The following is a 25,277-nucleotide window of genomic DNA, read 5'->3' on the forward strand; positions in this document are numbered from 1 at the left end:
CATCCTCCTCACCCCTCCCATTCCCTATCCTCCTCTCACCCCTCCCATTCCCTATCCTCCTCTCACCCCTCCCACTCCCCATCCTCCTCTCACCCCTCCCACTCCCCATCCTCCTCTCACTCCCTATCCTCCCCTCACTCCCCATTCTCCTCTCATCCACCCACTCCCCGTCCTCCTCTCACACCCCACTCCCCGTCCTCCTCTCACCCCCACTCCCCGTCCTCCTCTCACCCCTCCCACTCCCCATCCTCCTCTCACCCCTCCCACTCCCCATCCTCCTCTCACCCCTCCCACTCCCCATCCTCCTCTCACCCCCTCCCACTCCCTATCCTGCTCTCATCCCCCCACTCCCCATCCTCCTCTCACCGCCCACACTCCCCGTCTGCCTCTCACATCCCCCCTCCCCATCCTCCTCTCACCCCCCTATTCTCCTCTCACACCCACCACTCCCTGTCCGCCTCTCACCTTCCTCCCCATCCCCCTCTCACAACCCCACTCCCTGTCCTCCTATCACCCTTCCGTCCTCCTTCCCCCCTCCCCGTCCTCCTCACCCCCCACTCTCCATCCTCCTCACCCCTCCCAATCCCCATCCTCCTCTCACCGCCCACACTCCCCATCCGCCTCTCACATCCCCCTCCCCATCCTCCTCTCACCTTCCCCATTCTCCTCTCACACCCACCACTCCCTGTCCTCCTCTCACCTTCCTCCCCATCCTCCTCACTCCCCCACTCCACATCCTCCTCTCACCCCCCCACTCCCCATCTTCCTCTCACCCCTCCCAATCCCCATTCTCCTCTCACCCCCCCCCACTCCCCGTCCTCCTCTCACCCCCCACTCCCCGTCCTCCTCTCACATACCCCCTCCCCGACCTCCTCTCACCCCTCCATTCTCCTCTCACACCCACCACTTCTTGTCCTCCTCTCACCTTCCACCCCATCCTCCTCTCACACCCCCACGCTCCCCGTCCTCCTATCACCCCCCCGTCCTCCTTACCCCTCCAACTCCCCGTCCTCATCTCAACCCACTCCCTGTCCTCCTATCACCCCCACTGCCCATCCTCCTCTCACCCCCACTCTCATCCTCCTCTCACCCCTCCCACTCCCCGTCCTCCTCTCACCCCTCCCACTCCCTGTCCTCCTCTCACCCCTCCCACTCCCCACCCTCCTCTCACCCCTCCCAGTCCCCATCCTCCTCTTACCCCTCCCACTCCCTATCCTCCTTTCATCCTCCAACTCCCCATCCTCCTCTCACTGCCCACACTCCCCGTCCGCCTCTCACATCCCCCCTCCCCATCCTCCTCTCACCCCCCCCATTCTGCTCTCACACCCACCACTCCCTGTCCTCCTCTCACCTTCCTCCCCATCCTCCTCTCACACCCCCACTCCCTGTCCTCCTATCACCCTTCCGTTCTCCTTTCACCCCCCTCCCCATCCTCCTCTCCCTCCCACTCTCCATCCTCCTCACCCATCCCAATCCCCATCCTCCTCTCACGCCCCCACCCCCCATCCTCCTCTCACCCCTCCCAATCCCCATCCTCCTCTCACCCCTCCCACTCCCCATCCTCCTCTCACCCCCGCCCCCATCCTCCTCTCACCCCCGACTCCCCATCCTCCTCTCACACCGCCTCACTACCAGTCCTCCTCTCACCCCCCATCTTCCTCTCACCCCCTCATTCTCCTCTCACACCCCCCACTTCCTGTCCTCCTCTCACCCCTCCCACTCCCCATCCTCCTCTCACCCCTCCCAATCCCTATCCTCCTCTCAGCCCCCCATCCTCCTCTCACCCTCCCCCCATTCTCCTCTCACACCCACCATTCCCTGTCCTCCTCTCACCTTCCTCCCCATCCTCCTCTCACACCCCCACTCCCTGTCCTCCTAACACCCTCCCATCCTCCTTTCATCCCCCTCCCCGTCCTCCTCACCCCCCACTCCCCATCCTCCTCCTCACCCCTCCCACTCCCCATCCTCCTCTCACCCCCCCTCACTCCCCATCTTCCTCTCACCCCTCCCAACCCCATCCTCCTCTCACCCCTCCCACTCCCCATCCTCCTCTCACCCCCGTCCCCATCCTCCTCTCACCCCCCACTCCCTGTCCTCCTCTCACCTTCATCCCCATCCTCCTCTCACCCCCCGACTCCCCCTCTCACATCCCCCACTCCCCATTTTCCTCTCGCACCCCCCCACTCCCCAACCTCCTCACACCTCCCCCACTCCACGCCCTCCTCGCACCCGCCCACCCCTCCGCCCTCTTCTCACACCCCCCCACTCCCTGTCCTCCTCTCATACCCCCCCATTCCCCATTCTCCTCTCACAACCCTACTCCCCGTCCTCCTCTCACCCCCCCACTCCACCCCACTTTCCTCTCCCCCACTTGCCCTTCCCCTCCCTTCCCCACCCTTTCACTCACCTTCCCTCCCTTCCCCTGCCTTCCCCATTTCCCCCTTCCTCGCCCTTCCCCCTTCCCTCATTTTTCCACCACATTCCCCCCTTTCCCACCCCATTACCCCCTTCCCCACCTCCTTCTCCCCTTCCCTACCTCCTTCCTCCCCCTTCCCACCTCCTTTCCCCACTTCTCCCCCCTTCCCCTCCCTTCCCCGCCTCTTTCCCCTCCCTTCCCCGCCTCTTTCCCCTCCCTTCCCCGCCTCTTTCCCCTCCCTTCCCCGCCTCCTTCCCCGCCCTCCCCACCTCCTTCCCCCCAACCTCCTTCCCCCCCTTCCCCACCTCCTTCCCCTCCCTTCCCCACCTCCTTCCCCTCCCTTCCCCACCTCCTTCCCCTCCCTTCCCCACCTCCTTTCCCCCCTTCCCCACCTCCTTTCCCCCCTTCCCCACCTCCTTTCCCCACTTCCCCACCTCCTTACCCTCCTTCCCCCACCTCCTTACCCTATTCCCCTCCCTTCCCCACCCCGTTCCCCACCTCCTTCCCCCCGTTCCCCACCTCCTCCCCCCATGTTCCCCACCTCCTTCCCCCCCAATTCTCCACCTCCTTCCCCTTTCCTCCCCACTTCCTTCCCCTACTCCCCCACACCTCCTCATTCCCCCCTTCCCCCACACCTCCTCATTCCCCCCCCTTCCCCCACAGCCCCTCATTCCCCACCCCTTCCCCCACAGCCCCTCATTCCCCGCCCCTTCCCCCACAGCCCCTCATTCCCCGCCCCTACCCCCACACCCCCTCATTCTCCTCCCTTTCCCCCACACCACTTCATCTCCCCCTTCCCCCATCCCTCCTCACCCCTCCTCATCCCCCTCCCCCCACTTCCACCCTCCCCTCCTCCCATCCCCTATCCCCTCCCCCTTCCCCCGTACTTCCCCTCCCTTCCCCCACTTCCCACCCTTCCCCCCCTTCCCCTCCCACCCACTCCTCCCCCTCCTCCTTCCTCCCCAACCCTGCTCCCCACCTCCTCCCCACTCCTCGCTCTCACCCCTCCTTCCTCCACCCCTTCTTCCTCCACACCCCTCCTTCCATCCCCATTGCCCCCACCAACACCCCGTCCCACCTATGCTTTCCACAGTCCCCGTCACTCCGCCTCGCTCCACATCCGTGTTCCTCCCTTTCTTTCTCTGCCTCTGTCATTCCTTGACCAACCAACCTTTCTGCCCCTCCCTCTTTGCCATCCCTTCTTCGTCTCTCGCTATCTCCCTTCCATTCACCCCTCCCCCCACACCTCCTCATTCCCCCGTTTCTTTTCCATCTCTGCCAGCTCCTTTGTTATCATCTCTATCCTCAATCATTATCCCAACCTTTCACATTCCGCTTGCCTTTTAATATCCCACAAAACCCTTCCTCCCATCTGTTTTTCTCTCTCACTAACCCTCTCTCTCGCCATCCCATTATCACTGCATCATTCTTTCCATCTTGTCCTTTCCCCCTCCACTGTCCATCCAATTCATGTCTCTATTCATCTCCCTTCCGTCTCTGCCTCCCTCCCTCCCGTCTCTCTCTCTCCCCCTCCCTCCCCCTCCCCTAATTTTTCTCCTTCTGCTGCTCCTCACTCTCACTCATTTTCCACTCTATTCAGCCATTCCTCTGTTTTCTTCTCCGTACTCTGTCCTCTCTCCCTGTCTTTATGTCTGCACTCCCTTCTCCCTTCCTCTTTTCTATTTCACTTTTCTGTCCCATTCTCCATCAACCCTTCTCTCTCTGTTACCATATTTCCCACCATTACCCCTCTCCCCCAGTCTGCCCAGTCCCTTCTCCTTCACTCAGACCATCTGCCCCACTCTTCACCTCTCTGTCTGATTCCATTTTACCTTCCTCTCCTTGTTCTTTCCTCCTGCCTCCAGTTCCATGTTGTTCTTGCTGTCTCTTGCTCTCCCTCCATCTGGCATCCTTCTCTCCATTTTTCCTTGATTTTCCTCATGACCCGTCCACCTTCCCTATCTCTTACTCTAACCCTCCTTCCTCTTTTACCTTTCTTGATATCTCTTTTCATTTCTCTGTTTTCCCATTTCCTTTTTCTTTACCTTTGCCCTCTTTCTCCATTCTGTCTAGCTTCTAGCTCTTTCTCAATTGTCTGTCATGCGTCTTGTTTCTGTCCTCTGCTCTGCCACACTCTCTGCCCCCATCTCCTCATTTTTTTGCTTCTCTCCATGCTTTCTTTTCCCCTCTTTCTTTCCTTCAATATTTTTCTATATTGTACTCCTCTACATGTCTTTCCATTATTTAATCTGCCGTTTCTCTCCCTCTGTTCACACCTGTACTTTGTGTACTTCTTTGCCTTTCTCACTTTTTGTGACCCATGATCTGTCTTCCCCAGACAGTTCTGTTTCTTTCAGTTCTTGAGCCTGTTTCCCTTGCTTCCTTGCTTTTGCCCATCACATTCCTAATCCCTTCCCTAGTTCTGGTAATGCAGAATGGGAACGACACATTGGTACTGCTGAAAAACAGGCTATTCAGCTCACATGTTCTGTGCTAGCCCGTGTGCCAGATATGACTGCCCTCCCATGCCAGCTGCCCTCAGTGCCTCAGGATTTTTAAAGTGAATCCACTTCAGAATTTCTGGCTCAAACTATATTTAAGTGCAGATAATTTTTGATATAGCAAATAATCCATAATTGCCATCCGATTCAAAGATGGTCAGTTTTATAATAGTTCAGCCAAATAAACTGGCTTTGAAAATCAGAGAAATGATTGTGCGACCAATTGCAAATTTGTGTTGCTATCACAATAAAACAAGTAATCTATAATTCATGATGTAGTTACAAGCAATCACTGAAAGCGATAAAGCATAAATAACTTAAAAATTGCACAATTATAATCATTTTTGCACGCAGGTAATTACAATGCATTGCAAAATGCTGATTTCCTTAACCTACAAAATGGTAAGAAAGTCTCTACCCGACAAATACCTATATTTTTGTCTTAATCAGAGTACATAATTTTATGTTGCCAGGTCGAGTTTCTTGAGTTTTTAGTAAGAGTCCCCACCCCAATCAGCTGTGTACACTTCCTTTCGTACACTCATTGGCAGTTACCTTGGGGTTGGATAGCTCAGTAGATTGGACAGCTGGTTTGTGATGTAGAGTGATACCAGGAACGTGGATTAAATTCCCACACTGTTTAAGGTTACCACAAAAGACACACAATTTCAACTTTTCTCCTCACTTGTGGCATGGTGACCATACGGTTAAAATCCCCACCAGTCATTTCTCTCTAATGGGAGAGTGGTAGTGTGGTGATATCAACCGTTTTACGTCATGTATACTATATTTTAGTCCTGTACATTTTTAATTCCTATGCACTTTCAAACAGTCAAAGAGACTTAATTTTCTCTCCCACGTGTGCCCTCTCTTCACGGGTGTCCCACGTACACCCTGTTCTTGCACATCTGTTGGATGTGCAGGTTGTTGATCAGTCAGGCCTCATGACGAATGCATCACATTGTGGAACTGATGATTTTATCAAGAAGGGTTTTTTAAAATTTGTCCCCCTGCCCACAAAGCTGTTCGGTCCATCCTTCTTCGACAGTCTTCAATTGTCCGAGACATGACTAGTAACAGTTTTCTATCCTATTGGCTGAGGTTTCCCTTAAAAAGGCAATTGGCCCAAAATCCAACTGGTTTAACTGTCGCCTCTATGGGAGGGCTACAGACTGGGGCTGGTTTGACTCTGAGCCTCCAATTACTGAATACTTGTACTTTTAATTCACTGACGAGATGTGGTTTTTGCTGGGTGGGTCAGCATTTATTGCCCAGTCTTTAATTGCCCTGGAGAATGAGGCATTGAGCCACACCTGGAACACAGCTAGGCTGTGGAAACAGCTGCAGCACTGAGAGGGAAGGGTGTTTCCAGGTTTGGGAGCCATTCAGCCAGAGGAAGTGGCCATTCAGCCTCTCGAGCCTCCCTCACTTTTCACTGAAATCATAGCAGATCTGGACCTCATTCTCTTGCCTCAGCTCCTTGCCCTTTGATGCCCCCTGAAAACAGTTTGCTGTGAAACTTGGGTGATGCCTAAATATAAAGCCCATCTCTTAGGGACAGTTGACAGCCGTTTTAAACAGGGGCTTTGGTGGGAGTAGTGGGGGAGAGTCAGGATGGTCCTTAGTTGGGGGCAACCAGTGGACAGTTTGGAGAAAGCTGAGCGGTTTCACCTGATATTTTGATTGAAACACCTCGGAGGGAGTGTGGCTCAGAGCTTGAAGCTGGTGAGTTCGGTTCTGTCCCAGAGCTTGTGCTTCAGCCCCTAACTGATGCCCCAAGAGAGTCCCACCCTGTCATAAGTGCCTATTGTTGGATGAGCCTAAAAACCTGACACAGCATAAGCCTGCAAATCAGGAGAGTAGCCCATTCGACTCTTCTAGCCTTCTCTGCCTTTTGATAGGATCTGATTGTGACCTACTTACCACCCCTTACCCAGACCCTGTCTCCCTGATGAAGACTGGAGGGAGTTCTTGCTGCTGTCCTGCCCTGTATTGACTCCTTGATCATTGTTACCAAAACTGATTCACTGAATTGGTGTTTCAACCTTGTGCACTCTCTGTTGAGCATCAGCTTAGGAACAAGAATCAGAGAATCCCTCCAGTGTGGAAGCAGGCCATTCAGCCCATCAAGTCCACACTATCCCCCTGAAGAGCATCCCATCCCTGTACCCCTGCATTTCCCATGGCTAACCCATCTAGCCTGCACATCCTTGGACAGTTTAGGATAATTTAACATGGACAATCCACCTAACCTGCACATCTTTGGACAGTAGGAGGAAACTGGAGCTCCTGGAGGAAACCCACGTAGGCGCAGATATTATGCAAAGTTCACACAGACAATCGCCTAAAGTTGGAGTGGAATGTGGGTCCCTGGTACGGTGAGGTAGCAGTACGAACCACTGTGCCCCATGCCACACACATTCTGGGTTTGGAAGTTGCTGTGCACATATTGGCTGTTACATTTCCTACATCCCAACAGCAATTTTATCTCGAATGTTCTCTATTAACTGTGAGGAGCTGTGACACATTTTTGGCACATGAAGGTTGTGATAGGAACATAAGTTGTTTTCAATGCTCCTGGGAGTGTAGAGGTTTTTAATGCAGGATTACTGAAGAAGTGTTATAACAATTTGTCCCCATGTGTGTTTTTAAATATATAACAAGGTTAAAATTGGAAGAGGAGATGCATCTATTGTATTGTCCCATTGCTGCTGCCGCTTACTCACTGATAAGGCCCTGTGAGGGGATGGATTCTATCACAAAAAGCTAGTGTCCAAATTTAGCAGGTAATAGGGGAAGGCTAATGAAATATTGGCCTTTATTTCAAAGTGAATAGTGTACAAAATGAGGGAAGTGAATCTGTGAAATTCTTTACCTCAGAGGGCTGTTGAGGCTTCATCATTAAGTATATTCAAGGATGAGACAGACAGATTTTTAATCAGCAGGGAAATCTAGGGTTGTGGGGAAAAGAAAGGAAAATGGAGTTGAAGGTTGTCACATCAGCAGAGTCGATGAGCTGAGTGGCCTACTGCTATTCCCACATCTTGTGGATCTGTTGCTATTTGTGGGAGCTTTTTGAGCACTGGCTGCTAAAGTTTCTTGTAAGTGCATCATTTATTGGAAGGGGATTTGAAATGTCCCAAGCTCTCAAACAGCGCTATAAAAATGCACATACTGCCTTTGTAATTGTCAACATAGCCACTGGTTTGTCTTCCTGTCAAACTGTAGCGTCTCTCCTGCCACCCTGTGTCCACTTCCTTTCTCTCTGTCTTTGAATATCACCATCCTGGAGGTTACCATGGACCAGAGGCTGCATGGCTGGTCCAGTTCAAAGATAGGGCGGGACGGTGGCTCAGTGTTAGCACTGCAGCCTCACAGTACCAGGGACCAGGGTTCGATTCCTGCCTCGGGTAACTGTCTGTGTGGAGTTTGCACATTCTCCCTGTGTCTGCGTGGGTTTCCTCCGGGTGCTCCGGTTTCCTCCCACAGTCCAAAGATGTGCAGGCTAGGTGGATTGGCCGTGCTAAATTGCCCGTAGTGCTCAGGGGTGTGTGGGTTGTAGGGGAATGGGTCTGGGTGGAATGCTTCAAGGGGCAGTGTGGACTTGTTGGGCTGAAGTGCCTGTTTCTACACTGTAGGGAATCTAATCATAACAGTGATAAGAGCAGGCCAGAGGTTAGCAATCCTGCAAGGAATAACTCACCTCTTGTCTCTCAAAGCCTGTCCACTGTTGACAAGGCATAGGTCAGATGTCTGATAGAATACTCCCCACTTGCCTGAATGATTTCAGCTCCAACAACACTCAAGAAGTTCAACACCATCCAGGACAAACAACCACATTTACAAATATCCCCTCCCTCCATCAGTTACGCTCAGTAGCAGCAGAAATTCACCAAGGTTTCTTAGCACCTTCTAAACCACAAACACTTCCATCTAGAATGTTAAGGGCAATAGATACATGGAACACCAATGCTTGCTAGTTCCCCTCCAAGCCACTCACCATTCCCTCAGTGTCACTGGGTAAAAATCCTGGAATTCCCTCCTTAACGGCATACCTCAGGGACTGCAGTAGTTCAAGAAGGCAGCTCACCTCCACTTTACCACTCCAGTGTCTACGGTCACCCAAACTGCCCAGTGTGCATCCCCTACCTCAACCCTGGGCAGCTATCTCTCCCATCCTCACCCTTGCTATCTCCCTCCCTTTTCTACCTCCTTTTCTCCCTCCCTCATCCCATTCTCCCCATTCAGTACAATCATTCAGTATGGTCAGTGGTGATTGAGTACTTCAGTGCCTTTTGTCCACCCCTTCCCCAGCAGCCTATACACATTGGGAATCAGAAATCTATGAATCTCTGCCTTAATATACTCACAGTGGTCTGTGGAAGCCTAGTGTCTGAGAAAAACTACTTATTGAAATAGCCTGGGATTCGGGGTTGGCGGGGAGTTCCCAACTTGGGTCCCCCTAGCTCTGCTTGTTTTTCCTCCCATCCCCACATCTGCTCCGTGTTTTCTGATCATTAACAGTTTCTTCACTGTGGTACAAAACATGCACTAAGCAATTGTCCAGTCACATAATTAGAAAATAAAACAAAAGCAATCTCCACTTGTGTTGTGTCATCGAGTATAGCTGTATATAGGCCTCTGGATTCCCTGCTCCATTGCTCAAAACTGCGTTATCATCAAGTTGTTGAAATGCCTGAACATATCTGTAACATTGTGAGAATTTTCATGGGAGTCCTGTTAATTTCTGCTAAACTGCTCCTCGAAGATTCTGGAGATGGTTCAGAAGAAATTCTGACCCTCCCTGAATCTCCCACACCTCATCAGTGTAATGGTATGGTCACTGTGAAGTTACAGGTCATTCCCGCCCTGTTTTGCAAAACCTCAACAATTCCATTAACACTGGGTGTAAAGAGACGTCAGTTGGATTATATTGGAAATTTGATTTTTGACTTTCATTTTCTAGGGAACATAACACATTTTCATGACAGGCTTCAGTGTCATTTCTAATGTTCTTCAAATCAGGACAGGCACAAGAAATGCCACATTTCAAAGGGAGCAACAATTTCTGGTGCACGATAAAAGGGTACTGATTGATTGGCAAGTGGACTGAGGTGCTGTCGCTGAAAATGCACCAGGGAACAGCTATTTTATGACCCAGTGACTGACTAGATCATGTCAATTAGCACATCCCTTTAGATGCTTGCAGCAGTGTACTGACTTCACTCAACCAGCCCATGCTTACAAAACTCAGAACACAGTACCCAATTGTAGATGCTATTCCACACTTGAGCAACACCTACTCAGTAATCCCAAATATGTGAAGAATTGCACTGCCAACTGTTCCGAGATTTTAAGACCATGAGACCATAAGACATAGGAGTGGAAGTAAGGCCGCTCAGCCCATCGAGTCCACTCCACCATTTAAATCATGGCTGATGGGCATTTCAATTCCACTTCCCTGCACTCACCCCGTAGCCTTAAAATCCTTGTGAGATCAAGAATTTATCAATATCTACCCTGAAGACATTTAACGTCCCGGCGCCCACTGCGCTCCATGGTAATGAACTCCACAGCGTCCACCCTTTCTAAGCCATACATTATCTTGTAAGTTTCTATTAGATCTCCCCACAACCTTCTAAACTCTAATGAATGCAATCCCAGGATCCTCAGCCGATCATCGTATGTTAGGCCTACCATTCCAGGGATCATACGTGTGAATCTCCACTGGACACGCTCCAGCACCAGTATGTCCTTCCTGAGATGTGGGGCCCAAAATTGGACACAGTATTCTGAATCGTGCCTAACTATAGAACATTAGAACATAGAACATCACAGCACAGTACAGGCCCTTCGGCCCTCGATGTTGTGCCGACCTGTCATACCGATCTCAAGCCCATCTAACCTACACTATTCCATGTACGTCCATATGCTTATCCAATGATGACTTAAATGTACCTAAAGTTGGCAAATCTACTACCGTTGCAAACAAAGCGTCCATTCCCTTACTACTCTCTGAGTAAAGAAACCACCTCTGACATCTGTCCTATATCTTTCACCCCTCAATTTAAAGCTATGCCCCCTCGTGCTTGCCGCCATCATCATAACAAAAAGGCTCTCCCTATCCACCCTATCTAACCCTCTGTAATAATAAAATGTGAGGCTGGATGAACATAGCAGGCCCAGCAGCATCTCAGGAGCACAAAAGCTGACGTTTCGGGCCTAGACCCTTGGCCCGAAACGTCAGCTTTTGTGCTCCTGAGATGCTGCTGGGCCTGCTGTGTTCATCCAGCCTCACATTTTATTATCTTGGATTCTCCAGCATCTGCAGTTCCCATTATCACTATCTAACCCTCTGATTATTTTATATGTTTTAATTAAGTCACCTCTCAACCTTCTTCTCTCTAATGAAAACAGCGTGAAGTCCCTCAGCCTTTCCTCGTAAGACCTTCCCTCCATACCAGGCAACACCCTAGTAAATCTCCTCTGCACCCTTTCCAAAGCTTCCACATCCTTTGGCTGCTTTAGTGCTTTATAAAGTCTCAGAAGCACGCCACTGCTTTTATATTCCAACCGTCTTGAGATAAATCTTGAGATTATGAGTTGAGTGTGCTTGACAGTGACCCATATGAGTTATCGTGGGGTTGGTGGAGACTGATGACCAAAGGCTTCTTAGGAGATACAGGTCTTGAGTTTCTTAAAAGGAGAGATATATGGAGAGATATTCATTTTAAATTCATTTATGGGATGCGAGTTTTGCTTGCTGGCAAATATTTGTTGCTTGTATTTAGTCATACCTTTGAAGATGGCTGTGAGCCGCCTTCTTGAACCCGCTGCAGTCAATGCACTGTAGGTTGACCCCACGATGCTGTTAGCAACACTGTTTCAGGATTTTGACCTAGCGACACTGAAGGAGTGATGAAATAAATATTTGAGGAAGAGGATGCCAGAACCTGGCCCAAGTAGCTGAAGCCACAGCTGCCAGTCATGGAATAATGGGAATTGGGGATGCTGAAGGCTAGAATCTCTGCTAGTGCAGAGATCACGGAGGGCTGTAGGAGGTTACAGAGATAGGGAAGGGTGTAGGGGCTGGAGTAGGTTACAGACATAGGGAGGGGTGCAGTAGCTGGAGGACTTTACTGAGGATGTGGAAGTGCCAGTGTTGGACAGGCGTGGACAAAGTCAGAAATCACACGACACCAGGTTATAATCCAACAGGTTTATTTGAAAACACAGGCTTTCGGAGGTCAAAAGAACCTGTTGGACTATAACCTGGTGTTGTGTGGTTATTGAGATAGGGACAGGTGATGCATTTGGAGGAGATGAAAGATAGGGAGTGGTGGTGGGCTGGAGGAGGTTACAAAGTTAAGGAGTGGGGTTATGGGGCTGGAGGAATTTATTCAGTAAGCAGTGGGTGAGTTCCTTACTTAGTTCCTGCAGTTATAGGTTTGTATCCTCTGAGGCTGCAGATATTCTGGTCCTGCGCTGCCGGAGGTCTTCCTAATTGTGAATTGAGTAGTATTCAGCAGCAAGATTTTGTTAATTTTATTTTTATTATAAAGGTATGACAAATGTGTTGGCAGGAAAAGAAAATCAAGAGTCACACGGATGCTGGAGATTGGTGTTAAGACAAAATTCTGGAAATTCAGCTACCTCCCTGGCAAAGAGGAAATTGTGTTAACAACATTGAGGTCATTCAGTCTGTCAGGCCTCCCCCATCATTGAATTAAATTATGTCCAATCTGTGTCTTCACTCTATTGACATGCTTAGATTCCATTATCTGCAAAACTTTTTCCTGATGGGGTCAGATGAATCTTGTAATGCATTAGGGTAGCACCTCTTGCTCTGGGCTGGAAACTCCAGCTTCAAATTCTAATTCAGAACTTTTTGACTTTGGAAGAAGTGTCTCAACATCACTGCTCAGGTCGTTTATCACTCTCTCAGGCCTTCTGATCTGCCTTTGACAGGTTTCTCACTTGTTTTTATCCACCTTCTGTTTAAATGTACAGGTAACCTTCAAATCAGCCACGTGCTCTCTTTCTTTCTTTCTGTGTGTGCCTCTCATTGTCTGTTTCTACTTCCCACCCGCTCAGCCCCTCTAAAATCTGCCCACAAGTTAGGAGTTCAAATGCTGCAGCAATAAGAGTAGGTTAGAAGCTAGGAACACTGCAGCGAGTAACTCGCCTCCTGACTCCGAAAGCCTGTCCACCATTTGCAAGGCACAAGTCAGGAGCATGATGGAATAACAAAGTGTAGAGCTGGATGAACACAGCAGGCCAAGCAGCATCTTAGGAGCACAAAAGCTCTGATGAAGGGTCTGGGCCCGAAACGTCAGCTTTTGTGCTCCTAAGATGCTGCTTGGCCTGCTGTGTCATCCAGTTCCACACTTTGTTATCTCGGATTCTCTAGAATCTAGGTTTGTTGAGGTTTGTTAGACCAGCCATGATCTCATTCAATGATGGGCTGTAAGGCCTACTTCTGCTCCTACATCTTAATGTCTTGTCTTGGTCTGGAGCCTTGTAGGTTCCAGTATTTCAATTGCAGATCCTAGTTCATTTTAAATTAGTTGAAGTTTTCTGTCTCAGCTGTTTCAATGGGCTGTGAATTCCAGATGCTCCCCATCCTCTGGGAGTAAAAGGTGTTGTTCTTGTCCCTTCTAATCCTTCTTAAATCTGGGCTCCCTAGTAACTGACCTCTCTGTGAGGGGAAACAGGCCCTCCCTGTCCACTGTATCCAAGCTGCACATTATTTTGTACACCTTGATTAACCCACCACTCTGCCTTCTCTGTTCGAAGGATAACAACCCCAACATCTTCAGTCTTTTCTCTTGGCTGCAATTTTCAGGCTCTGGCAAAATCACTCTCAACAGTCTCTTGTTGACTCTCATCAAATGCCCTTACAACCTTGCTGCAATACGATGACCAGAACTGTGCACAAAACTCTAGCTGTGCCCTAAACAGTGTCCTGTACAGTTACGGCCATACACTTCTGTAATACACAGTAGTACGTTTCTGCCCTTGTGTTCAGTACTTCGCCCACTGCAGGCAAGTACTCAATATGCCATCTTTATCATCTTACTTAATGTCTGGCCACCTCCCAGGAGTGGTGACCAAGCAAGCAAAGGTCTCTAACTTCCACTCTAGAAAACCCTGTTTATGTATCCTGTTGCTTTGCTTGTCCACTCCAGAGGCACAACCTTTCCCATCCATTCAACCAAACCACTGCAGCTGACAAATATCCTCTTCGATATTAACTAACTGGCTAAATTTAGTCATTTGCAAATTTCTCTTTTCTTTTTCGTTTACTTATGGGATGTGGGTGTTGCCGGCTGGGCCAGCATTTATTGCCTGTGTCTAGCTGCATTTGAGAAGACCATATGACAAAGGAGTGGATATATCAACAATCTATCCATCTCTGCCTTAAATACACTCAATGACTTGGCTTCCACAGCCTTCTCTGGCAATGAATTCCACAGACTCACTACATTCTGGCTGAAGAAATTCCTCCTCATCTCTATTCCAAAGTGTCATCCCTTCTCTCTGAGATTGTGCTTGTGGGTCCTAGTCTCTCTGGCAAGGCCTTTGACAAGGTTCCGCATGGTAGACTGCTTGGTAAGATTAGATCACATGGGATCCAGGGTGAGCTATGCAATTGGATTCAAAATTTGTTTGAGATAGGAGACAGGAGATAGTGGTAGAGGGTTGTTCAGATTGAACGCCGTTAACCAGTGATGTGCTGCAAGGATCGGTGCTAGGTTCATTGTTGTTTGTCATTTATATATGCGATTTGGATGAGAATATAGGAAGCATGATTAGTAAGTTTGCAGATGACACAAAAGTTGATGGTATAGTGGACAGCGAAGAAGGTTATCTAGGACTACAACGGAACCTCGATCAACCGGATCAGTGGGCTGAGGAATGGCAGATGCAGATAAATATGAGGTGTTGCATTTTGTTAAGACAAACCAGGGCAGGATTTATGCAGTTAGTGGTAGGGCCCTGGGGAGTGTTGTCAAAAAGAGAGACCTAGGTGTAGGTACATAGTTCCTTGAAAGTGGCTTCACAGGTTGGCAGGGTGGTGAAGAAGGTGTTTAGCATGCTTGCCTTCATTGGTCAGAGTGTTGGGTGCAGGAGTTGGGACATCATGTTACAGCTGTATAAGTCAGTGATATGGCCATGTTTGAACTACTGCATATATTTCTGGTCACCCTGCAGTAAGAAGCATGTTATTAAACTGGAAAGTGTGCAGAACTATTTACAAGGAAACTACCAAGGCTGGAGGGTTTGAGTTAGGAGGAGAGGCTCGTTTGGCTGGGACTGTTTTCCTGGAGCAAAGGAGGCTGATTGGTGATGCTAGACAGATTAATGAAATTAGATTAGATTCTGTACAGTGTGGAAACAGGCCCTTTGGCCCAACAAGTCTACACTCCCCCTTGCAGCATCCCACCCAGACCCATCTCCCTATATCCGACACACCCCTGAACACTATGGGCAATTTAGCATGGCCAATCCACCTACCCTGCACATAGAACATAGAACATAGAACAATACAGCGCAGAACTGGCCCTTCGGCCCTCGATGTCCCGCCGACCTGTGAACTAATCTAAGCCCCTCCTCCTACACTATCCCATCATTACCCATATGCTTATCCCAGGACTGTTTAAATGCCCCTAATGTGGCTGAGTTAATTACATTGGCAGGCAGGGCGTTCCACGCCCTTACCACTCTCTGAGTAAAGAATCTGCCTCTGACATCTGTCTTAAATCTATTACCCCTCAATTTGTAGCTATGAAATCTTTGGACTGTGGGAGAAAACCGGAGCACCTGGAGGAAGCCCGCACAGATATGGGGAGAATGTGCAAACTCCACACAGACAGTCGCCTGAGGCTGGTATCGAATGCGGGTCCCTGGTGCTGTGAGGCTGCAGTGCTAATCACTGAGCCACCGTGCCACCCCTTGATGTGTATAGCTATCCTTCAGGGTAGGGATGTCCAAAACTAGAGGGCACAAGTTTAAGATGAGACAAGAAAAATTAAAAGGGACCTCAGGGCAATGTTTTCACACAGAGGGTGGCACATGTATGGAATGAACTGCCAGAGTAAGTGGTAAAGGTGAGTACAATTATAACGTTTTAAAAGACATTTGAACAGGTACATGGAGATGAAAGATTTAGAACATAGAACATTACAGCACAGTACAGGCCCTTTGGCCCTCGATGTTGTGCCGACCTGTCATACCGATCTCAAGCCCATCTAACCAACACTATTCCATGTACGTCCATATGCGTTTCCAATGACGACTTAAATGCACCTAAAGTTGGCGAATCTACTACCGTTGCAGGCAAATCGTTCCATTCCCTTACTACTCTCTGAGTAAAAAAACTACCTCTGACATCTGTCCTATATATTTCACCCCTCAATTTAAAGCTATGCCCTCTCATGCTCGCCGTCACCATCCTAGGAGAAAGGCTCTCCCTATCCACCCTATCTAACCCTCTGATTATTTTATATGTTTCAATTAAGTCACCTCTCAACTTTCTTCTCTCTAATGAAAACAGCCTCAAGTCCCTCAGCCTTTCCTCGTAAGACCTTCCCTCCATACCAGGCAACATCCTAGTAAATCTCCTCTGCACCCTTTCCAAAGCTTCCACATCCTTCTTATAATGTGGTGACCAGAACTGTACACAATACTCCAAGTGCGGCCGCACCAGAGTTTTGTACAGCTGCAGCATAACCTCTTGGTTCTGGAACTCGATCCCTCTATTAATAAAAGCTAAAGCACTGTATGCCTTCTTAACAGCCCTGTCAACCTGGGTGGCAACTTTCAAGGATCTGTGTACATGGACACCGAGATCTCTCTGCTCATCTACACTGCTAAGAATCTTACCATTAGCCCTGTACTTTGCCTTCCGGTTACTCCTACCAAAGTTTATGGGCTAAATGCAGGCAAATGGGACTAGTTCAGTTTAGGAAACCTGGTTGGCATCAACTAGTGGGCCTATTTCTGAGATGACTTTAGTGGAAACAATACCCCCGTGTCCACTGCATCCAGGCCCCTCAGTATTCTGAGTTCTGAGGAAGGGTCACTGGACCCGAAACATTAACTCTGATTTCTTTCCGCAGATGCTGCTAGACCTGCTGAGCTTTTCTAGCAATTTCTGTTTTTGTTTCTGATAGATCATAGAAGCATACAGTAATACAGCATGTAAACAGGCCTTTGGACCATGTTAGTCCATGTTGACCATGGTGCCCACTCAGCTAGTTCCAACATCTGGTCCATATCCCACTAAATCCTTCCCATCCATGTATCTTTCCAAATGCTTTTTAAATGCTGCTATTGTACCTGCCTCAACCACTTTTCTCTGGCAGCCCATCCCATTTTGCACTACTCTCTATATGTGAGTAAGTTTCCCCGCAGGTTCTTCTTAAATCTTTGCCCTCACGCCTTAAATTATACACTCTATTTTTCAATTCCCCATCCCTGGGGAAAAATAAAACTGTATGCATTCATCCTGTCAATGCCCCTCATAACTTTGTACACTTCAACAAGGCCACGCCTTATTCCATAGATCCATAGAATTCCTGCATGGGGAAACAGGCCCTTCAGCCCAACAAGCCCATACCGACCCTCAGAGCATCCCACCCAGACCCATTGCCCAAACCCATTCAACATTCCAAGGATTGAAAACCTATCCTGGCCAACCTCTCCCTGTATCAGGCCTACTAGTTCTGGCAACATCCTCGTAAATCTTCTTTGCACACTCTCCAGTTTAACTATGCCTTTCCTATAACAGGACCCTTGCTTTGCAATCCCCTGTGTGTCACCTTGTCAAAGGCTACCTCGAAATCCAAGTAGATCAAATCCACCGCTCTCCCTTGTCAAACCTCCTCATTACCATCTCTAAGTATTTTTAATAGATTTGTCGGGTATAACCTCCTGTTGACAAAACCGTGCTGAATCAGACCTATTTTACCATGGACGTTGAAGTAGACCTCAGTCTTTAATAATGGACTTTAAAACCTCACCAATGATAATGGTCAGGCTAACCACCTTTTAACTTCCAGTCTTCTGCCTGCCTCCCTTCTTAAAAAAGAGTGTTACATTTAGCTATTTTCCAGTCCTCTGGGACCCTCCCTGACTTGAGTGACTTCTGAAGGTCTTCACAAATGCCTCCACAATCTTCAGCTATCTTCTTCAGAACTATGAGGTGTGATCAGTCTGCCCCAGGTAATTTATTTACCTTAAGAACTTGCAGCTTCACTAGTGACTCTCCTTAGTAATGGTCGTTACGCTCACCTCTACCTCCTGACTGTCTTGAAGTTCTGGTTCGCTGCTGGTATCTTCCACCGTGAAGACGGATGAAAAGTACCTATTCACTTCCTCCACCATTTCTTTGTTCCCCATTGAAAGTTCTCCATTCACATTTTCCAACAGTCTTAATGTCCACTTTGCCCCGTTCTTAACTATTTTATATATATAAAAAAACACTTCTGCAATCTTCTTTTATGTTACTAGCTAGCTTATTCTCATATTTCATATTCTTCATATTCATTATTGTCTGCTGCTGGTTTTTAAAGGCTTACCAATCCTCTGGTTCCCCACTATTTTCATCACATTGTATGTTGTTCTGTTCACTTCTATGTTCTTCCTGACTTTCCTTGTCTGCCATAGTTGCCTATCTCCCCCCCCCCCCCCCCCCCCCCCCCCCCCGGCCCCGAGATTAGCATGCTTGTTCTTTTCTGGGATAAATTTCTGCTGTGTCTCCTGAAATTCCCCTTCCTGCCATTGCTACTCCATTGTCTTCCCTGCCAGGCTCCCCTTCCAATCAACTCTGGCCAGCTCCTCCCTCATATTTTCAAAGATAGCTTTACTCAATTGTAATACCGTTAGATCTGATTCAAGCTTCTCCCGCTCTAGCTTCAGGGTGAATTTTGTCATTATGTGCAATGCCCTGTATGGGACCTTGTGGGAGGGAAGACAGACAGGTCAAGGAGGCAGGGATGAGGCTAGTAGGTAGGAAGTGGGGGTAGGGGTTGGAGTGAGGCAGGAGGTGCAGGAAATTCTATGCCTGCCCCTAAACCTCCCTGCCCCCATCCCTATCCCATGCCCCAAGAAAACCTTCCACATTAAACATATGTTCACCTGCACATCTGTTAATATGGTATATTGTATTCACTGTTCCAGATGTGGCCTCCTGTACTTTGGGGAAACCAAGCGGAGGCTTGGAAACCACTTTGTGGAGCACTTATGCTTGGTTCGTGACAAACAACTACACCTTCCAGTCTCGAATTGCTTCAACTCCCCTCCCACTCCTTGATGCCATGTTCATCCTGGGGCTCCTCCAATGCCACAACGATGTCACCCGAAGGCTGCAGGAACAGCACCTCATAGTTCGTTTGGGAATACTGCAGCCCAGTGGTCTCAATGTGGACTTCACAAGCTTCAAAATCTCCCCACCCGCAACCTCATCCCAAGACCAGCCCAGTTCTCCCTGCCTCCTTGACCTGTCCGTCTTTTCCGCATCTATCCACTCTTCCCATCTCCTATGTATCAGCTGCCCTTGTCGTTCTAAATGGAAGTGTTTGTGGGTCAGAAGGTGCTGTTGAAGACATCTTGGTGAATTTTCTACAGTGTACCTTACAGTTACCATACACTGCTGCTCCTGAGCATCAGTGGTGGAAGGACTGAATGCCTCTGGATGTGGTGCCAATCAAATAGGCTGCTGGATGGCATCAAGCTTGAGTGTTGGAGCTGACCTTGTGTGTGGAGTATTCCATCACACACCTGTATTGTGCCGTGTAAGTGGTGGACAGTCTCTGGGGAGTCAGTCGCTGTAGGATTCCGAGTCCATGAACTGATTTTGTAGCCACTGTATTTACATAGCTCGATCAGTTTCTGATCAATGATAACCCCCAGGCTTTTGATAGTGGGTGATTCAGCTCTGGTGTCACCACTGAATGTTAAGGGACAATGGTTAGATTCTCATGTCTGGATGGTCATTGCCTGGTACTTGTGTGGCCTCCCACATTAATGTCTAAATTATTAATATTTATCTCAAACAGTGTGAAACCTAGCACTGAATCCTGTGGAACACCACAGGAAACACTTTCCAATTGCAAAAACAATCTTGGACCATTGTGAATCTGATTGCGTAGTGGCATTATTACTGGGATGGTACTGGAAGACCCAAGCTGGAAATCACAATGTTCACTGTTGTAACATAGGGCAAATGGCAAGCTCTCACAAACAGCAAGGTGGTCATGACCAGTTTGTTCATATTGAGTGTTAATTATGTGGAAAATATTGGCACAAGGCACTGGGGAGAACCCCCCACCCTGCTTCGCCATAGCCCTGCACTATTTGAGATGGTGCCCATGAGATCTTCTAATAATACATCAGAAAGGTTACATGCCCGACAGTACCACAGTCCTTCTGTAGTCCGCTGGAAGTGTCGCACCCTGCACGCAAGTGTCTGTTGTGAGACTCGACCCGACTGAGGGCTCACACACTTGGGTGCATTATACCAGATCAGAGCCTGGATTGAAGGTGCCTCAGCATTCAGACTGAGTTCTCTCAGACTCTCAGAGTCTTGGCATGATAGATGCTGGGAGAGTGTTTCCCCTTTTTTGGGAGAACTAAGGGGCATACTTTAAAATGTGTATGACTGTGTAAATTGTAAATGGTGAAACTAACCTCATATTTTGGGAAGGCAATGGCTGAGTGGTATTATCGCTGTTAATCCCGAGACCCAGATAAAGTTTTGGGGTTAGGGTTCGAATCTCACCATGGCAGATGGTGGAATTTGAATTCGATAAAATATCTGGAAGTAAAAGTCTATTGATGACCATGAATCCATTGCCGATTGCCAGAAAAACCCATCTGGTTCACTAATGTCTTTTTTGAGAAGGAAATCTGCCATCCTTACCTGGTTTGGCCTACATGTGACTCCATACCCACAGCATTGTGGTTGACTCTCAACTGCACTCTGGGCGATTAAGGCTGGGCAATAAATGCAGTCTGGTCAGCGCAGTTCTCATCCAATGAATGAATAAAGGAGTTGTGCCGTTGCGCATAAGGCTGAGGTAGAAACAGACAAGCTCATCCACTGCTGAAGCCCACACCTGTGACTGTCACCTCAAAAACAGACTGCCCTGTCTGCTGTCCCACATTCTTCCCTTCTGTAAACTCTAGGTAACCCAAAACTCTGCTCCCCATGTCATAACTTGCCACAAGCAAGTTTGCCTGTTACCCCTTGTGCCCTGGCTCTTGGTCAAAAAGCATCTAAATTGTCCTCCTTGTGCACAGGCATGTTTCATGACAGGAAAGATGCAATATGAATGTAAGTCAGGGCTTTTGTTGTTGAGTTAATGGTACAGAAAAGGGGCTATGGGGGTAATGTTATGATAATGACACTGGACTAGTAATTCAGATGCTCATGCTGTGGGGACATGGGTTCAAATTGCACCTCAGCAGCTGGTGGAATTTAAATTCAATGATTGAAAAACTGGAAATGAAGCTAGTTTCGGTGATGGTGGCCACCTTTTGATCATTGTAAAATCCCATCTGGTTCACCTGAAAGAAAATCTGCCTTTCTTGCCTAGTCTAAGTTTACACGGGACTCCAGAACCACAGCAAGGGTAGGGCACACTCTGAAATGGTCCTCATAAGTCACTCAGTGCAAGGGGAATTACAGATGGGCAACCTATGCTGATCGAGCCAGTGATTCCCACATCCCATGTTCATAATCGGCTGGATGTAGCGTCTACAGGGCTTTGAGACATATCAAAGTATCCAAGAGATGGATGCTCCTTGCAGAGGTAAACTGTGTTCAGAGACTTGAAAAGATTCAGAAAAGATTTACAAGGATATTGCTAGGTTTGGAGGATTTGAGCTATAGGGAGAGGCTGAACAACCTTAGTGGATAACCAAGGTCCTTTCCCCAGGGTAGTGGAGACCAAAACTAGAAGGCATAGGTTTTAAGGTGAGAGAGGAAAGGTTCTTGAGAAAGATTTCAAAGGCAGCTAAGGGGCAACTTATTCACGCAGAGGTCGAGGCAGGCAGAGAGCCTGAGTGAGATGGAAAAGCAATGGCAAAAAGATTTCTTTTAAAAAAAGCATTTGTCTCAAAGTCTAAGAAGAAAGTTAACTATAAACGTAGCCCAACAATCAGCACCTCAGACCTGAAAGAGTAATATCAGGTCACTCAACATGATGACTTGGTTGAGTTTTTCATTTAAAAATTCCAATGTAAAATTTGTTTCTGTTCTGATTTTTGAGGATTCCAATAGATCAAACCTTTTCCCATTCACTCCTATTGTACACCATCCTAATAGACCCCAACCCCTTCCTATTCACTTACATTGTACACTGTTGCAATGGCTCAAACTCCATTTCATTTACTTCTGTCACACACAATCCTGTATCCAAACCAGTAGAAAAACTGAGCTCCCTGAATCATGCCCTATTACATCTCCTGTGATCCTTGATGACACAGTAAATGGCAGCCAGTAACATGATTTGGAAAATTAATCACTTCATTGCGAATCTGTTCATTTCTCATGCTTTCTGTTCCATCTAAATTATTGATTGATGTAACTGGGCGTGTGACATAGCTCTCTGAGAGGAGTAGGCTCGTTTTGAGCTTATTGGATTTCTGACCCTGGCAGCTTGTTAGCGGCTCGAGGTGGACTGCTTCTCACAGGAAATAATTTTCTGCATGGATTTAATTGATTTTCAGGCAGGGATTGTTTTTGTATAATCATCTTACATGTTTATTATTGGATCCGGAATAATATTTCCACTCATGAAGCCATGAAATATTAGAACTGCCTGACGTCATACTGTCAACTTTATTCAATATAGTGAGTATGGCACAAAAACAAACAGAAATCAATATAGTGCCTTGACGGTAGGAGAGTTACAAAGAAGGATCTCTTAGTGACAGATGACCAAATGCTTGAACAATGTGGTCAGTTCATGAGAGGCATCTTCAAAAGAGGAGAGGTTTGGAGAGGTCAGAGAAAACCGTTCCAGGGCTTGGTGCCCAGGCAGCTGGAAGCATGGTCACCAATGGTGCAATGATGGGAATCAGGGGATGTTGAAGAGACTGGAATTGGAGGAGATTAGAGATACTGAGAGGTATAGGGGCTAGAGGATGTTACAGAGAAAGGGAGGGTTATGGGGGATGGAGGGCTTCAAAGAGATGGGGGGGGGTTTACAGTGAAGGGGAGACGTGTAGGGGCTGGAGGAAGTTACAGAGATAAGGGAGGTTGTAGAGCATGAGGAGTTTACAGAGATAAGGAGTGGTTCGAGGGGTTTATAGAGATAGGGCGGGGTATATTGACTAAATGAATTTAGAGAAAGGGAAGGGTATATGGGCTGGAGGGATTTGCAGAAATAAGGAGGATTGTAGGGCCTGGAGGAAGTTACAGAGATAGGAAGCATGTACATGGGCAGTGGATGAATGGAACTCCGTGCGGCTTCAGATGTAGCTGCAGAATTATTGGATGAGCTACAGAGTGAGGCTAGAGTACTATTATAACAATTGCGGCAGGAGGAATAAAGCCAGGGGATTAAGTTTTCAGCCGCAGTTCGACTGGGGCTGGAGGAGTGAGGAGAGACTGCTGTGGTAGTTAGAGCTGATCTTCCTGATGGAGGTTCTATGAATTTTAAGCCCCAGCATAAGAGAATAGAGAAGTCTCAAACAGACAGTGACTGAATAGGGAGCCACAATTGCTGTCTAAGGAACAAAGTTGAAGGAGTGGATTAAGAGAAAACATTTTACTACAGAGTAAAGTTCCCTCTATGGTATTCCAGCGTGTGATTATGGGCTGAGATTTTCTACTTTTTACCTTTTTACCCTTGTCCTCTGTCCTTTTTCCTTAAAGTATCTAGCCTTTTGAAAGTTTGTAGTTTGTGCCAGCTCTTTGTGAAGCTTGTATCCTATCATCCCCACTCCCTCTGCAAAATTCATGAAGAATGGCCCTATGTGCTCCATGAGTCAGATATTGGAAGTAAGAGAAGCATTATAGGCCAGAGGGCAGGGCCTAGGATAAAAGTCAGAATGATTGAGGAGCGGGAGGGGGATCAAGACAGAAGAGAGTGAGTAAGGGAGGGTCAAAGAGTAGAGCAAGAGGAGAGCATGAATGAGGGAGGGGTTGAGGATAAAGGATAGAGGGAGTGGGGGCTAAAGAAGAAAGGCAGGAGAGTAGGGAGAAGAATGTTTGAGAGGAGGGAGTGGGGAGGTATAGATGAAGGAAGGATGGAAGGTGGGCGAAAAGAGGAGAGACATAATGTGACACAGGTGAGGAATGGAATAGGGAGGTTTTTGGGAGTGCATAAGGAGCAAGGCAGACTGAATAAGAGTGGGAATGATGAATGGATTGTACGAGAGAGAGTGTGGTGAGAGCTGTGAAATCTCATGTTGGGGAACTGTACCCTCTGAGAAAAAAATAAATACTCTGCATCTCACTCCTGAAAGGGTGAACCCTAATTTTGAAACAGTCTTCCTTAGTTTTGCATTGACTCACAAGAGGAAATCTCCTTCCCATGTCCACCTTGTCAAGACCGTTCAGGTTATTATACCTTTCAATCAAATTAGCCCTCACTTTTCTAAATTCTCATGGAAACAAGCCCAGGCTGCTCAACCTCTCCTCATAAGACAAGTCACTCACTCCAGGTATCAAACTAGTAAGCGTCCTCTGAACTGCCTTCAATTCATTTCGATTCATTGTACTCCCACACAATCTGTACCCTCATGGCCCGGCATAACCCCCACTCAACCATTACCATCAAGCCAGGGGGTCAACCCTGTTTCATTGAAGAGTGCAGGAGGGCATGCCAGGAGAAGTGCCAGGCATACCAGAAGATGAGGTATCAACCTGGTGAAGCCAAAAACAGGACTATTTGCATGCCAAACAGCAAAAGCAGCGAGTGATAGACAGAGCTAAGTGATTCTACAACCAACGGATCAGATCCAAGCTCTGCCGTCCTGCCACATCCATTCATGAATGGTGGTGGTCAGTTAAACAACTCAATGGAAGAGAAGGCTCCATAAATCGCCCCATCCTCAATGATGGAAGAGCCCAGCACATCAGGGCAAAAGATAAGGCTGAAGTATTCGCAGCAATCTTCAGCCAGAAGTACCGAGTGGACGAACCATCTTGGCCTCCTCCAGTGGTTCCCAGCATTACAGATACCAGTCTTCACCTAATTTGGTTCACTTTACGTGATATCAAGAAACAGTTGGAGACCCTGGATACTGCAAAGGCTACCGGCCCTGACAACATTCCAGGAATGGTATTGAAGACGTGTGCTCCAGAACTTGCTGCTCCCTTAGCCAAGCTGTTCCAGTACGGTTAC

At 48.0% G+C, this 25,277-nt stretch overlaps 1 protein-coding gene across 7 annotated transcripts in view; it reads left to right on the forward strand.

The window, feature by feature from the left end:
• The window catches only part of LOC125448620 (neuroligin-1-like), a 404,881-nt gene that overhangs the window by 127,144 nt on the left and 252,460 nt on the right, over positions 1-25,277 (forward strand). The window lies entirely within an intron of this gene.

This window comes from Stegostoma tigrinum, chromosome 45, assembly GCF_030684315.1.
Source record: "Stegostoma tigrinum isolate sSteTig4 chromosome 45, sSteTig4.hap1, whole genome shotgun sequence".
Classification (NCBI taxonomy): Eukaryota; Metazoa; Chordata; class Chondrichthyes; order Orectolobiformes; family Stegostomatidae; genus Stegostoma; species Stegostoma tigrinum.